Source organism: Mustela lutreola, chromosome 8, assembly GCF_030435805.1.
Source record: "Mustela lutreola isolate mMusLut2 chromosome 8, mMusLut2.pri, whole genome shotgun sequence".
Taxonomy (NCBI): domain Eukaryota; kingdom Metazoa; phylum Chordata; class Mammalia; order Carnivora; family Mustelidae; genus Mustela; species Mustela lutreola.
In genome coordinates this window covers 80,627,671-80,643,110 of record NC_081297.1, presented here as the reverse complement: position 1 = coordinate 80,643,110, position 15,440 = coordinate 80,627,671, and the positions used below count along the sequence as shown (strand labels likewise).

General features: G+C 36.8%; 1 protein-coding gene across 9 annotated transcripts in view; it reads left to right on the top strand.

The window, feature by feature from the left end:
• The window catches only part of SOX5 (SRY-box transcription factor 5), a 995,891-nt gene that overhangs the window by 173,350 nt on the left and 807,101 nt on the right, over positions 1 to 15,440 (top strand). For all 9 annotated transcript variants that reach the window (XM_059185762.1, XM_059185763.1, XM_059185769.1 and 6 more), the window contains exon 3: positions 2,462 to 2,538. The gene's annotated coding sequence lies outside the window, so the exon portion shown is untranslated. The remainder of the gene's footprint in view (positions 1 to 2,461; positions 2,539 to 15,440) is intronic.

Here is a 15,440-nt window from a genome sequence, read left to right as displayed (position 1 = left end):
TAAAGTGTATAATATAGGGGTGCCTGGGTGGCTCAGTGGGTTAAAGCCTTTGCCTTTGGCTCAGGTCATGGTCTCAGGGTTCTGGGTTTGAGCCCTGCATTGGGCTCTCTACTCGGCAGGGAGCCTGCTTCCCCCCTCTCTCTGCCTGCCTCTCTGCCTACTTGTGATTTCTGTCAAATAAATAAATAAAGTCTTTTTTTTTTTTTTAAGTGTATAATATAACCAGTTTAGGAGAGTAAAATTCATGATATTCACATTTCTAGGGACTATGCAGAGCATGTTTCCCAATTAGGAGAATTTGGGAGGAGCTTCTTAAATTCAACCTACCAAACTTTAATTTATAACATTAAAAAGAAAAACACACAAGTTGTGAACAGTCTTGCAGAGTGCTATCTAAGCAGTTTGGAAAAGCAAAAATAAAAGTATGATTTAATTAACATTTTGTTTGAAAACCAGCACATCTTTTAATGAAGTTAATTTTCTTTTTTTTTTTTTTTTTTTTTTTTAAAGATTTTATTTATTTGTTAGAGAGAGAGAGAGATACAGAGCGCAAGCACAGGCAGACAGAGTGGCAGGCTAGAGGCAGAGGGAGAAGCAGGCTCCCTGCCGAGCAAGGAGCCCGATGTGGGACTCGATCCCAGAATGCTGGGATCATGACCTGAGCCGAAGGCAGCCGCTTAACCAACTGAGCCACCCAGGCGTCCCAATGAAGTTAATTTTCTAATATCTGACCTTGACAGGTCTATTACTAATCTTTAGAAATTTTACTTGTTTGTGACTCATTCACTTCTGAATATTTCTACCATTCACATTACCAAAGTGAAACAAAACATTTCTATATTTATTACTGGGTTGTGGCAATGGGAGTGGTTTTCATTGTGCAAGGAAAAATAAAACAATGCCATATGATCTATACATAAACACCATCACTTCAAAGTGATTTTTTAAAAAGATTTTATTTATTTATTTGACAGACAGAGATTACAAGTAGACAGAGAGGCAGGCAGAGAGAGAGAGAAGGAGGGGGAAACAGGCTCACTGCTGAGCAGAGAGCCCGATGTAGGGCTTGATCCCAGGACCCTGAGATCATGACCTGAAGCAGAAGGCAGAGGCTTTAACCTGCTGAGCCACCCAGGCACCCCCAAAGTGATTTTTAATAGTAAGAGCTTTGTTAAGTTAACTTGAATGATAAAGTAAAATATCTTTCAAAGTTTTGGGGATTTCAAGATTTAAATAAGGAAGTACAAGAGTTTAACTAACTATACAGTTAGTCAACTACAAACGCATTTCCCCACTTACTTTTCATTTCTGACACCAACTGCAAGTTTGAAGACTTTCTAAAACCACCTTTAGGTTTGACAACTTGCTAGAAGTATTCACTAAAACAGATTATACTCAAGGTTATAGTTTATTACAAGGAAAGGATACAAATTAAAATCAGCCAGGGGAAAAGGTGTATAAAGCTGGGTCTCAAGCTGACAAGTATAAGGTTAAGGCTGAGTCAAAGTTTGAGGCTTGAAGAATCAACCACAGAGCTTTCATTGTCCTCTCCTCATAGAGTCAGATGCATTATTTCCCCAGCATCAATATGGCAGTATGCATGGAACTTTGTCAACTAGGGAAGCTCACTTGAGCCTTTGGTGTCCAGAGTTATTAATGGGATGTGATCACATACTGCCCAAGTTGCTGACCTTTAGTCTCTACCCCTCTTGATGTTACTATTGGGTTGATACCTTTAGTCTCCAGTTCCTTCCAGAGGCAGAATTGATACTGGGTGGCCCCAAGCCTCCATCCAAAATCACGGTTTGACCGTCCTGTGGCCAAAGCTCATAGGCAAGCAAAGACACTCCTGCCAGATATGACGTTTGGATGACGTTTTGGATCACCTCTTAGTAGCGAAAGACAAAGCCAGCTCTTTCTCTGCATAAGTTTATCTCTTCGCCACACAGAAAAGGAGGGAAAGAGAAATGAATGCAAATAGTCATCACCATGTATTGAAGATATGTTGTTTGTCTGGCAGTGTGCTAAGCATTGTTTCCTTTAATTTTCGGACACCAGTGATGCTGTAATTATTTTCCTTTTGAAAATAAGCTGAGATTTATAGATTAAGAGATTTACCCAAGACCATGTAAATAGTCAATGGTGGAACCAGAATTGAAGCCAACGTCAGTCTAACTCGAAGGTACATGATTTTAAACACTTTACTTTGTTGCCTCCATCAAAGGACAATAAGAATATATAATGTAATAAGAATTTAGAAGCAATTATACTTGAGAATTGTTTTCAGGATGAAGTTGTCATTTAAGTATATAAGAATGTGCTCTGATGTAGGATATAGAGAAAGAAGATTGCTATATAGAATGGTTATATCATTGAATTCATACTTCCCAAGTGGATTCCAGTCAGCACTGTATCATTTAATTAATTCAAACACATTTATGGGGTATGCATTATATCTCAGGTGCTGTGCTGGACACTGGTGACCCAAAGATGATGACAAATATGTTCCTGTCCATAAGGAGCTAGCGATCCACTGGGGTATGTAAATTGTTTATTATTTTTTATTAATATGTTAGTTTTAAGCAGAACAGAGAGAGTATAATATGTGAGAAATATTTTGCCTATGAATTTTGCAAGCATTTGTAACCATTTTTGTTTTTTTTTTGTCTGGATGAGCTAATGATAAAGTTAGTAATTTAGAGATTGTTGTTCCTATAACTAATCAAATTTTTAAACTCAGCTTCAGTCTTTTAATATATTCTTTTAATAATAAGGTAGATTTTTAAAAAGTTTTACTTCCTTTGCCTTTGGGGGTGGGGCATAGCATGGAGATTTGTCTGTATTTCCTACTTACGATAGTACAAGAGGGCAAATGAAGGGAGAATAGGAATGCCACCATCTCCCATTGCACATAAGAACAATGTGCTTTCTTCTTCACACTTGTAATGTTAATACTCCGCTTTTCATTGGTCACTTTAGGATCATTTTCACCTCTTACTTTCTCCTACTTCACTGATTTCTCCAATTGAGCCAAGTCCATATTGCGGTAAAATAGGATTCCTTATTTAGTTAATGGTGATTTTTGGCAAATATGTACTTTATTTAAGGTAAAGTTTATAACAGCCCATGCTTACCATACACCATGCAGTGTGCTGGGAGTGGTCTTGAAGAAATAGTACAGTAAATGCAGTAATATAAATAAGAAATATTATATCCCAATTATACTTTATATATTTTATAGCTTAATATAGAGGAATTGAATTAGAAAATAATAAATTTAAGCAAAGTTGATGTCCAGTAGTTCATACTGCCACAACACAGCACTAACAACAATATATTTGGATCTATTTAGAACATATATTAATATGCTATCTAGATTAAGCACTGTAAGTGCTGAGAGTGCAGTTGGGATCATTTTAAAATGTGAGCAACCCAAGAAAAAAAGCCTCCCCCCCTTTTTTTTTGCAATATGATTTTAATTTTTAAAAGCATTTAATTTTATAAACCATATCCATCATCTTTGCATAGATAAATGTTGTGGCAATTTTTTGAATGAACCTAAAGAAATTATGGATACACTATAAATTTATAAATGAAAGGCCATTCATCAGAGTTATAAATATGAGTGATTCTTGTGCTGATGCCCATGTAAACTTAAAGTGGTTTAATATCTATTGGCTTTTGAGTATAGTTAGAACAGCAAAAGAATATAGATACTGTCATACTTATGTGGTGTCATAACATTGGCAAAATGGTGAGAACAACATGAAATATTTTTTGAATAGCATGGCATTTCCTTGAATTACTGCTGGCAATAGAACATAAATCAACCTTAATGATGGATATTCCAAAGATGTTTATTAATCTGTTCATTTAATCTGAAATACTCAGTCTTGGCATTTATAGAGCCAGTTCAAAGGAAGTGGCAAGTGCTTCTAAACCCCAACAGTGACTTTTAGGGGCCCCATAATTATGTCAGCTAAGTCTGGTTGGAATGGAGATTAAAATGCATAAAAATCCTTTCCTTCTAATCTATGCTAAAGATATTTGCTTGACTGAAATATGTTTTCTTATGTATGTCTAATAAAAATCTCAATTTGTTCTACTCCTGATGAAATTTATAACATGGCTCTCTATTTGAATCCTCAGTTTTTAATCTGCTTTCCTGCCTCCCCGCTCCCCCAAATCGGAAGGCAATCCCTTACTCGTATACTTTGACAGAAAAGGACTGGAAAACTGATCAAATTCATGTGCACCAAATTAAGAAACAGCATATGGCATATGATTTGGCAATATGTAATGAGACAGGTAGGATGGACAGATAAAAAGATACAGAGGGGAACTTTTATTAATAGTGAAGGTTATTAATGGTAAAGTATACTTATTAATAGTAAAATATAATAAAGGTCAGAGAAAGCCAGTAGCAATTAAGCTGAAGAAGGAGGGAGTCACCTGTGCATGTGTTGGGGAGTAAGATGGTATGAATGTGCATGCAGGTACTTGTGTTGTTTATTAAAATATATAAAGTCTAGGCAAAGAGCTAACTTCTGTATTAAAATAATGTAAGCAGCACTCAGCTTCTCTCCATTTCTTAGCTTCCACTGAGACAGCTTCAGTCTTAGCTTCACTTGGGAGCAAGATGGTAGCAATAGCATGAGCATCCTCTCATGGTTCATTCTGATCAAACAGGAAAAAGAGAGTCTCTTTGTACTAATTAGCTTTGATTAGATCACAGACTAATGCTGTGTACCTCTCTTGGAGCAAGAGATAGAGTCAGCTTTATCACGGTGCATGGACTAGGCATTGAGATGCCTCCCATAGGGAAGGGGGGGATCTTTTAATAGAAGGAGGGTGTATGGATGCCAGCTAGCAAGACAAACAAACGAATAATTGCTGTCAGAAGAAAAATCACATGGGTATATACACATGAAATTTTGCATATATTTCCAGAAATCTATAGATTTCTTAGCGATCCATGGATTCTAGATTAAGAAACTCTAAAAGTAACAATGAATCAATGCCTTCTGGAACAAACAAAAAACAGTATTGATAGCCATAGCCATTCAGGAAAATGTGTTTTTACTTAGACTCCTGAAAAGAGACACAATATGAATATAATCTATAACTAGTTGTTTAAATGATAAAATCAAATTAAGAATGAAAGAGAAGTTATATTTTCTTATTAGCTAAAGTAGAAGTGAGTGGTTCACCTTGAAGGTGTTTCTGTAACTACTATTGTGTATGAAGAAAAGAGGCAAAATCCTTTTTTTTTAATTTATCAGAGAGAGAGAGAGAGGGAGAGAGAGCGAGCTCAGGCAGACAGAATGGCAGGCAGAGGCAGAGGGAGAAGCAGGCTCCCTGCCGAGCAAGGAGCCCGATGTGGGACTCGATCCCAGGACGCTGGGATCATGACCTGAGCCGAAGGCAGCTGCCCAACCAGCCGAGCCACCCAGGCGTCCCAAGAAAAGAGGCAAAATCTTTTACTGAAGATAAAAACTTTAAACTGGCAATATCAGAAGACTTCTATTAGGATAAAAGGACGTTTTCCAATGTTTGTTCAACAACTTTTATTGTGATGGGGACCTGTGTTTATGTGCATCCTAAATCCCTTCAATTTAGTCAGTTCAGTTAAAAAAAGTATTAATCAGAATAAAAGACAGAGCATAAGGAATACTATATTGTAATAGTGATGGGAGGGGACAGATGCAGCCACACTTGTGGTGAACATGGTATAACATATAAGCTTGTGAAATCACTAAACTATATACCTTAAACTAATGTAACATAGTGTGTCATCTACACTGAAATAGAAGAAATTTAAAAATAAATATTATTACTTGGAAAAAAATATCAGGTCTATGAAAGTGATTTGTAAAGAATATCCTTTTGATGATTGGTCCCAGCTACCTGTTGATTTGCTTCTTTTATTCCTTTTAGCAATACTTGTTTTAGAACATGTTGGTGATGTCAGTTGTTTCTTTTGAAATTATTTTAAATTGAGAAATCTTAAGAAAATTGGTAGAAAATATAGGTCGATCATTGGAAAATGTGGATACTGTAAAAATGCCTACATAGTGATTATGTACTTTTCATTAATATTGGTTAAAAAATAGTATTTTAATAATGTGGACAAAAACATAGCAACTGCCAGGGAAACAGTCATAAATATGCTTTATTTTTAACCTAGATTTCTCAGTTTACTGACAAGCAGGAGTTAGGTTGGGATTCTAAGTTGCATCTCTGAACACAAGGGGAGTTTTTCTTAAGTGAGTCAAAATATTACTAAAAAATGGGAAGGAAGTCCATGATTGCCTGATTTTTAGAAAAAATTTTTAATAAACATATAATGTATTTTTAGCCCCAGGGGTACAGGTCTGCGAATCACCAGGTTTACACATTTCACAGCACTCACCATAGCACATACCCTCCCCAATGTCCATAACCCCACCACCCTCTCCTGTCCCCCCTCCCCCCCAGCAACCCTCAGTCTGTTTTTTGAGATTGAGTCTTTTATGGTTTGTCTCCCTCCCGATCCCATCTTTTTTCATTTTTTCTTTTCCTACCCTCCAAACCCCCCACATTGCATCTCCACTTCCTCATATCAGGGAGATCATATGATAGTTGTCTTTCTCCGATTGACTTATTTAGCTAAGCATAATACCCTCTAGTTCCATCCACGTCGTCACAAATATTGCCTGATATTTTTAAAGAATAAACATGTTAATTGAAGACAGGTTTACTGTGCCACCTTTTGTCTCTTTACACAAGCAAAAACACTGAGGGTTTAACACTCTTCCTCATAAATTGATAAGCTTTTTAACCCAAATCTTCTACTAATGAGACTGAAGACTAAAAGAGATTCTTCACTGTTCCTTGTTAAGTTTGGTATTCTCAGTTGTGAAGAAAGATATTATATTTTTCTCTATCAACTAATGTTACTGAAATGCTAGCTGTTTTAGAGGGTGTCCACTTTTCAAAATATTTCTGCAAATGCTATAATGTATCTGGCTTTCCACACCAACATGTTATTTTTAAAAACCCGTCCTGAAAACCTCAGTTTACCACCAGTTTTGGCTTCAACTGAAAAGTTTGCTCTTGTTTGATCTGTACCACTCCTTGTGTGTATGGTGTTTGTTTTGTTTGGCTTTCTAGATTACAGCATATCTTTACACAGTGCCAATTGTCTGTGGATAGGAAACAGCAGGTAGTTCATTCGTTGAAAGCTAGTTTACAGATTTTCTTGCTATACGTATCTCTGTTTTTCAAATTCAATTTTAGATTTAACCGTGATATGGAGTTGTTTCTCTTCATAGTCATATTTGTCATCAGTGGAGTTTGGAGAAATGGGTTTTCTTTTTTAAAGAACAAGCTTTAAAAATATTTAATTTAAAAAATGTTATTTTTCCATTTGGGCTAAAACTAGTCAGTGGATATTTTTAAGGCTGTGAGTTAAAGCAGGAAGAAAGGGTCACTCCTGTAATCTTTCCTAAAGACAAAAGATAGAGGACCAAAGTCCTATAAGACCAATCCATGCTGTATTATTATTTTTTTTTTACACAATGTCCAATTCAGCTGTGTAGGTGTGAGTTTCAGATAAGGTTAAATGCCTTTACAGTCAAAACATTCCCTTTTATTTATTTTAAAGGCTTTTTAAGGAGAAGGAGGGGTTTAATCTGAGACCCCAAAGTGTACATTTCTAAAGACATCTGCCTATCTGAATAGGGAATAGCTAAGGGGTGAACAGGAGAAAATCCACAAATATATTTGAGTTTCACTTTAGAACTTTTGATGGCTTTTGAGTTTCACTTTAGAACTTTTGATAGCTTTGGTCACTGATTGAAGTTTCTCTCCAACTGGGAGTCAAAGAGGCAAAGCAGGTAATCTACATAATCTTTGCCATGTTTTCTAAAAATGCCTGTAGATGAAAACATGTCAGACAGCTGGTCAAATAGGGCCTAAAGTTTTCTCTGTTTATTTGTTTTTAATCTATTCTTTACTGGGAAGGAAATAAAAAGAAAGCTTGAAGTTGGTGACAGACTTGGGTTCTTGCCACACTCCAGCTTAATTCGTGGACAGCTCTCTACTTCAGAGAAAGTTAATATTTTCCAGAGATGTTCCATAGGTATTCTAAATCATACTACAGACACCTGCTCCTTTATATGGATATGTTCTCCACCTAGGATGAATCGGAGCTGCTTTTTTATTTTAGTGTGCTTCCCTTCAACAACCTCATTAATCTTAGTGTGCAGAATTTAGGAGGAAAGTTGTGTTTTGCTAGTTGACACTGTTTAATGTAAATGATTTATGATTATTCCTTATGTATACACGATAGGCACTTTATAAATTGGATTGTTCTAGGAGTAACACGATACATAAATGTTATTGCTATAAATTCTGAGGTTGGCTATATATTTTTGTATCATGTAACCAGTTGACTTATAAATGCTGACTATTCCAACCCATTCTTTCTACTCAATATTGTAAGTGGTGACTTAGGAAAGCCTAGCAGAGATATACACAGAGGCGCTCAAACTGTATAACAGGATCTCTTGGCACCTCTCCAGCATGACTTCTGGCTCTCTTCCAGGAGTAATGGCCGAAAGAAGAAAGAATGAGAGGGGAAACTGAAACTATGTGCAGTAAAAAGATGAATCTAAATGATTATTAGTTTTTTGCCCAGTGAGATCAAGAGCCAACTAAGAGAAAAAAAGGGGGGAAAAGCAGAGTAAATAGGAGAAAAGTATTAGTAAAACTAATTCAGCAAAATTTAGTTAGATACCACTTCCCGTGAATTTTTACCATGTAATATTAAAAAAGTGTAAGAGTAATAAAGATTAACAGCTATGTAATTATATATCTTTTTGTATCAATAGGTACAGTGTGTACAGAAATAATTTTTTTTTCATTCCTGTGAATGAATTGTTTGAGGAATGGAGTTTTACAAACCATTTGATTCTACTGGTAGATGAGGCCATTTTATAATGTGTGTAATGCTGTTACAGTAATAGCTCTCATTTTTTACCATGAAAAGTCAAGGTGATTTTCTAAGATCGTAAAGAATTTGGGGGGGAAAAAAAAAAGAAAAAGAAAACCTCTGAGTAATTGGTCATTTTATATCTAAGTAATTGTTAAATACCAAATTCATCTAAAATGTTGAGTTAAAGGGGAAGAAGGAACAGTCATATAACTGACCAGTCAGCTTCATAGCAATTTTTTGCTAGCCCCTGGTGTGGACTGCTTACCTGATCACACAGTCCTGGTGTTGGGGCTGATTTGAATTGTTCTATGCCCTAATTTGTGTAAAGAAGAACTGGGCTGTGAAGAATTCTATTGTGTTTATAGTGTCTCTTCTAATAGTGATTTTATAGTCCCTATCATAGGCTGTTTCAGTTGATTCCCTTCCCCCATGCCCTCTTAAGTACTACTGTCTACGCAATCGATCTGGTTACCCACGAAGCGAGTTTACATCAGCTATTGCAGGGGCTGAAAATACAGATCAGTAATCTTAAAACCTTGAGGTTCTTATTCTCCACAAAAGACTAAATCTCATCAGGTAATCCTACATGAAAAGATCATGAGACTGAAACAAGTCGGGTGTGTTTGTGTGTGTGTGTGAGAGAGAGAGAGAGATAGGTCATAGAAAACAATATTTGTTTGGCTCTTACATTGAAGGTAATATCCTAATTTGCTCCTTTATAACTTCTGCAGTACACTTTTAATTGTCAGGCTTTCTGGAGCTATCCTGATGCATGCATTGGAAAGAACATGCATATGCGGAGGTCTCTATATTTGTAGGCACTATAGTCAAAACAACTTATTTGCTTAGCTGCAAAGCTGACTTATTCACCCACTCACAAACTCCCTAGAGGAAAGAGGGCAAAAAGGTCAAATAGAAGCAATAAAACCAATGATCTTTTACAAAAAAGTTACTTCAGAAGTTCTCAGTGGCCCTGTTCATCTTCTGGAAGGAGATCACTCTGTTCCCTGCCTGTTCCTGTGTAGTCACCAGTAGTTTGGGATTCATGTTAGAAGAGGGAAGCCTGTTTCTGCCTTGCTGCTGCTGTCCACTCAGGTAAGCTGGATTGAAATCCCAGACACTGCTGTACCCGCCTAGACTATGGGAAGATTCTGTGTGGTTAGAGGGCTCTACAAACCTCAGTTCACTGATCCTGTAGAATCGTAACCATTATTTAAACTTCTGCTTTATATTAAGGGAGGTTAAATTTAAATGTAAGACCTTCAGATATAAAAGCACGCATGCACACACGCACACACAGGTAACAGAAGGAAAAACCCATCACTTTTTGTTTAGTATGGAATACTTGGAGTAACTATCATTAACTGAGCACTTTCTTTTTGCCAGGTACTGCTTTTCGACTTTGCATATAAGATCTAATTTAAGCCTCCTAAGTACCTCGTGAAGCCAGTGCTATTATTAAACCCATTTTTCAGCAGAGGGAATTGAGAGAGAAAGAGAAATTGAGTAACTTGCCGTGACTCAACAGCTGATCGGAGGTGGAGTCAGGATACAGAGCCAGACAGAGAGCTGCTGGGGTTGAAGCACACACTGGCAGGTTGGCTTGTAAGCAATGTGTAGTGTTTCACGTATGAAGACACAGGAATAGCAGAGCCATCATTTAGTAGGATGTAGGGCTTGAACGTCTTTCTCTTGTGCTGATAGTCACTGTGTCTCTCGCTCAGGCCCTGTTGTGGCCAGTGTCAAGTTTTATTTGAGACAGTTGGTCAAAAGTGAGTAGAAAATAATCGATGGCCAAAGAAGAGAAAGGAGTGCACTGGTTAATATGAGGATCTGACCTAAGGACCTTGCTTTCACTATTGCCACAGTAAACAAGCAAGCTAATGAACCACAGATGTTAGTGTGTCATTAGTGTCTAGCAGTTGTGTCTTCCTGGGTAGCTACCATCAAGAAGGACAGTGCCCTCTATGAATATGTATTTAGTACTAGATACAGCAATTTATTCTTTTGAAAAGCACTTTATCATTTTGGTGTTGATAAACATATAAGCAATAATCAGTAGTTAGAAGTTTCAGGCTAAAATGGATGCCATTATTAGTGACTTAACAACTTTCCTGGGAATTCCGTGTGTCACCAAGACTGGACTGTGCTACCCAGAGCTACACATGTTCACTCTTTTTAGAAAAGTTCATTTCAGCTGCTTCTCATGCTAGGAACCCTTTGGTTCTCAGAACTGCGGTAGTCACTAGTTTCCAAACTCTGAATATGTAAAATAAAGTACTTGCACAAAAAACCTAGATGCTGTATAGGTCAGAACATTTGTTTAAACTAATACAGAATTAGCTTTTTCAGTTCCAGCTCTGTTTTTCCTATCTATTTGCCTTGCTAATAAGAAGACCTTAACTTATTCCTGTTCTGTTACCTTGTGCCATGCTACCTCTCCTTTTTGGATTTTTTAATTCTGAGTTGAGCAGAACTTCCTAGTTCACATAAAGAACTTCCACAGTAGTCATAAAACATAAAGGCCTCTTAATAAATAAGGATGGTGACAACAAGGAAATTTAACTCAACCTAGGCAAAATAGCCTCAGTTCTCAACAAAGAACTTCAAATGCATTTTGAAATTGGTCTTTACAGATATTTTTCTCTGCCTGAAACATGTGTGCTAGTTCTATTTATATAAGGGAATAGTGACATCCTGTGTGTAGCTAGACTAATTGCCTCTGTAATTAACCTATTTGAGAAGGAAGTTGCATAGAAATAAAATATCATTGAGGACTGAAAGGGGCAATTTTATCTTAAAGCAAACCTCTAACTTTACCGGAGGGTGTGGACTAAACAAAAGGATTCGGTCTCCTTCCTTCCATTTTTTTTTTTTTCTTCCTTCTTTTCCTTGTCTCTAAACAGGCCACTGTCTTCTTCACTTTCTCTCTACTACACTTATTTTCGATATTATGAGGAAAGATCTAGTGTTATTATGAGTGAATATTCTGTCTTTAAAGTAGAATTGAGGATAGATGGAAGTGTGGTAAAGAGATAGTCTTTTTGTCTCATTGGTATTCAGGGGCTGTTTTTGGTTAAGGGTAAGATATCCATAGAATCATTTTGGTGTCTCAGAAGTTGGGGATGAAGATGTTAGCCTTCTTCCTATCCTTTGATAAAATATATATTTTATAAATATAAATTTAGAGAAGGGTCTGGGTCCATGGCAAAAGCAGCGTTTTTCTTTTGACCTCTTAAATACAGAATAAACTATTAGAAGACACTATCTTATAATAGAGTGTAGTTTTTGTGGTCAGAATTATTCATACCTTATCCAAACATATGACTAAGGGGTAAAAGACCAGCAGTTGTTCCCCGCCCCCCCCAAACGTGTCCCTTTCAACATTTTAAAAGGCAAGAGATTGCCAAGACATATCAGAAACCAGTGGGACAAAGCAAGATCAAGAGGCCTAGGAGAAATTAGTCAAAGGGGTCCTGCTCTTTATGTCCTGACTGACGCTCAAACCCCTGTAAGACCCAGCTCTCAGGGCTTTGCTTACCCCTAACTTCACATATAATCCCCTATTCCATAATCAAAATGGTATTTTGAAACAGATAGCTTGCTTCAGACTTTTTTCATGAGATAACAAATGTTATCTTATCACTGATACCTTTTTCTAGTCAGGTAACAAAGTTTGTATTTTGCATGTTATACTGACTTGAAAGAACTTAGTTTAAAGTTATGACCAGTACTAAGAAGAATTTCCTTGTGAAATATTTGAGAATTTTAAGCCAAAGTAAGCGTAATCACTCTATTATATAATGACGGCTGAGAGCAGAATAGTTGGAATGGAACTGGTTTGGAGTTTCAGACTGTGGTGAACTTGGATTCCTCACTTTGTAGGACAGTCTTTCTATGCCTCAGTTTTTAAAATCTGTGATGGGAGGATAAAAATCCCCTTTCATAAGATAATCTTGAGACTTTGATCAAGAAACATTCATATAATACCATGCCCAGTGCCTATAAATAAGCACTTAGTAAATAGTAGCTAATATTGTTTCAGATAACATTTGATAAAGCAAAATGATGTGGATACTAGTTTATTGTGAAATAATTTAATCTTATCTTGTTGAACTATTCTTCAACCAGATTTGCTTAATGATCCTTTCATTTAATTTATTGTTTTATAATCTTTACTGTGGTAACATCTCACTTCTATTGATAATTTATATTAGCAATAGTTGGATTATCATTCTTGGAAGATGGAAAATTGTCTTGCAAGTACATTTTTAGAAAGTATTTTTCCTTGGGAAAAATACAAAATAAAAGAGGAGAAAGAAACACTGCAGAAACTTTCTTGTGCATCACCGTTCTTGTGATTAATTCTTAATAATCATTAATAATTATCAGATTGTAAAAGAGGCTCCTTAAGAGTAAAAGGAAACACGCAGCTCTACAGAACTGGTCATTTGGTCATGGCTATGTTTTGGCAATGGTGCTAATTAAATATAGTATCTATGATCATTGGGGTGTCTGGCAGCTTTATGCAAGTCTCCCATCTGTTTTATTGGCCGTGTTCAATCAGATAGGGAATTACCTGAATCAGAAAACCATCCTCAGGAGATTCGAATTCAGTCACTGCTTATTATCACAAGATAATTCACTCATCCATTCAACAAACATTTATTGGGAGTATATTACATACCCCCCACCCCCACTGTGTTGGTTTTGAAAATATACTCATGAACAGAGGAGACAAGGCATGGGGCCTCACAGCTTTTTACAGCCCGACAGAGAAGGTACATAACATAAAACAAGTAATTACAATGAAATGTGAAAGTCTTATAATAGGGAAATTTTTTGATCTCTAAGCTAACTGAGTTGTGAATTCCTAATTGTGGGGGTAGGGGTATTCCTCCCTGCTTTGAATTTCCATAGCATTTTACCTGTACCTCCATTTGGAAATACCTTCCACCTTGCATTTAGTTCTTAGGACTGTGGCATATCCCCTAGGACTTCAAATTCTGAAGGAACCAGGCAGGATACCTGTGGGAGTGCCCTTAGCCTCTATAGAGGATATGCACTTGGGCACTCTACGTAGTTGTTACTAAATCAGTGCTGTTGAGAGAATTGAAGGAAAGAAGTGTTAGCGGTTTACTTCCATCATCCTTTCTGTTTTTAATTCTTAAATATTTCGCTTTGAAATTTCTCCTTCTTTGTATTCATTGTGGTTAGAGGGCGGTAAATAACCAATTGAAAAGTCATTATCCTTCCTTTTATCCCTCTCTCTCATCTATTATTCTCTCACGATTTAATCCACAGAAATCTCCTCTGGAATAAATGAATTATTATTTGTAAGACTTTCCAAGTTTGCTGTACTCAAGTCTGACTTTAGTGGCCAGATGCAAATAATAATGGGGAAGCATCTCCTATCTGTGGTCTTTTAGGACATCATGATCAACCTTTTTTCTGCTGATCCCTGGACCTATCAAGAAAATCAGTGTTAGGTTAAATTTGTGTCTAGTTTGCAAAGGTTAGAACTCTTCATTGGTTGTAAAGAAAGGTAGACCCTGTAACCATTGCTTTGGTATGCTTCTGCCATTGCTTATCTCAGTGCGCTCTAAAAAACAAAACTGAATTCCAACAGCTTTTAAAAAGGAGGAAAATAATCAGCTCTAATGTGGAAATCCAATCCATCGCTTAAGAAAATTCGGTATTAAAAATGATAAAGGGAGTAGTTCTGCACATAGAAGGAGGCCTCTGCGTATTCTTCTGGAAGGACTGGAGCTGCGCGGAGATTGAGAGACCTGAGCTCGGTGTTGCCTGTGAGCTGGGGTGTAATTTAGTGAGCTGACAGGAGGCGTATCTCCTCAATATCTGTGTTTGGCAGAGGAGATGAATGCATACATCAGGAAACAATGTTTAAGTGTTTTATTTCCTTATTTCAGCCTGTCAAACTGTCAGTATAGTTAATGGCCACCAGGAGAGAGAAAGAGAGAGAAGGAGGAGGAGGAACCGAGAGAAACAAAGGTGCTATGGAATCTGAAAAGAAAGAAACCAGGAAAGCATTTGCATGTTTCTGTGGCATAATGGTCAGTCAGACAAAAATAACTCACTATATTCATCTCTCTACTAAAGCCAGATGTGCTGGTTCCTTACCTCCCGTCCCTGTGCCCTTCCGTGCCTTCGTTAGTGTCCTTCATGATTGCTTCATTTAACTTTGATCTCTGTGACTCCTCTCACTGAAGTCTAGATTGATTAGCGATACTTACAGGATTATTTTATGCTTTATTCACAGTATCCAATTTTGCTCAGTTTTCCAAGTATACTGTTTTGTGTCCATTGTTTATAAAATCTGGTATTAGTGCTGTTTATACAAAAATGTTCATTCTTACTCATAAAACATCCCCCCCTTTCTTTTTTTCATTTTGAGTTTTTATGGTGCACAAAGAACAAAATTGGGCTGGATTTTGACCTATTG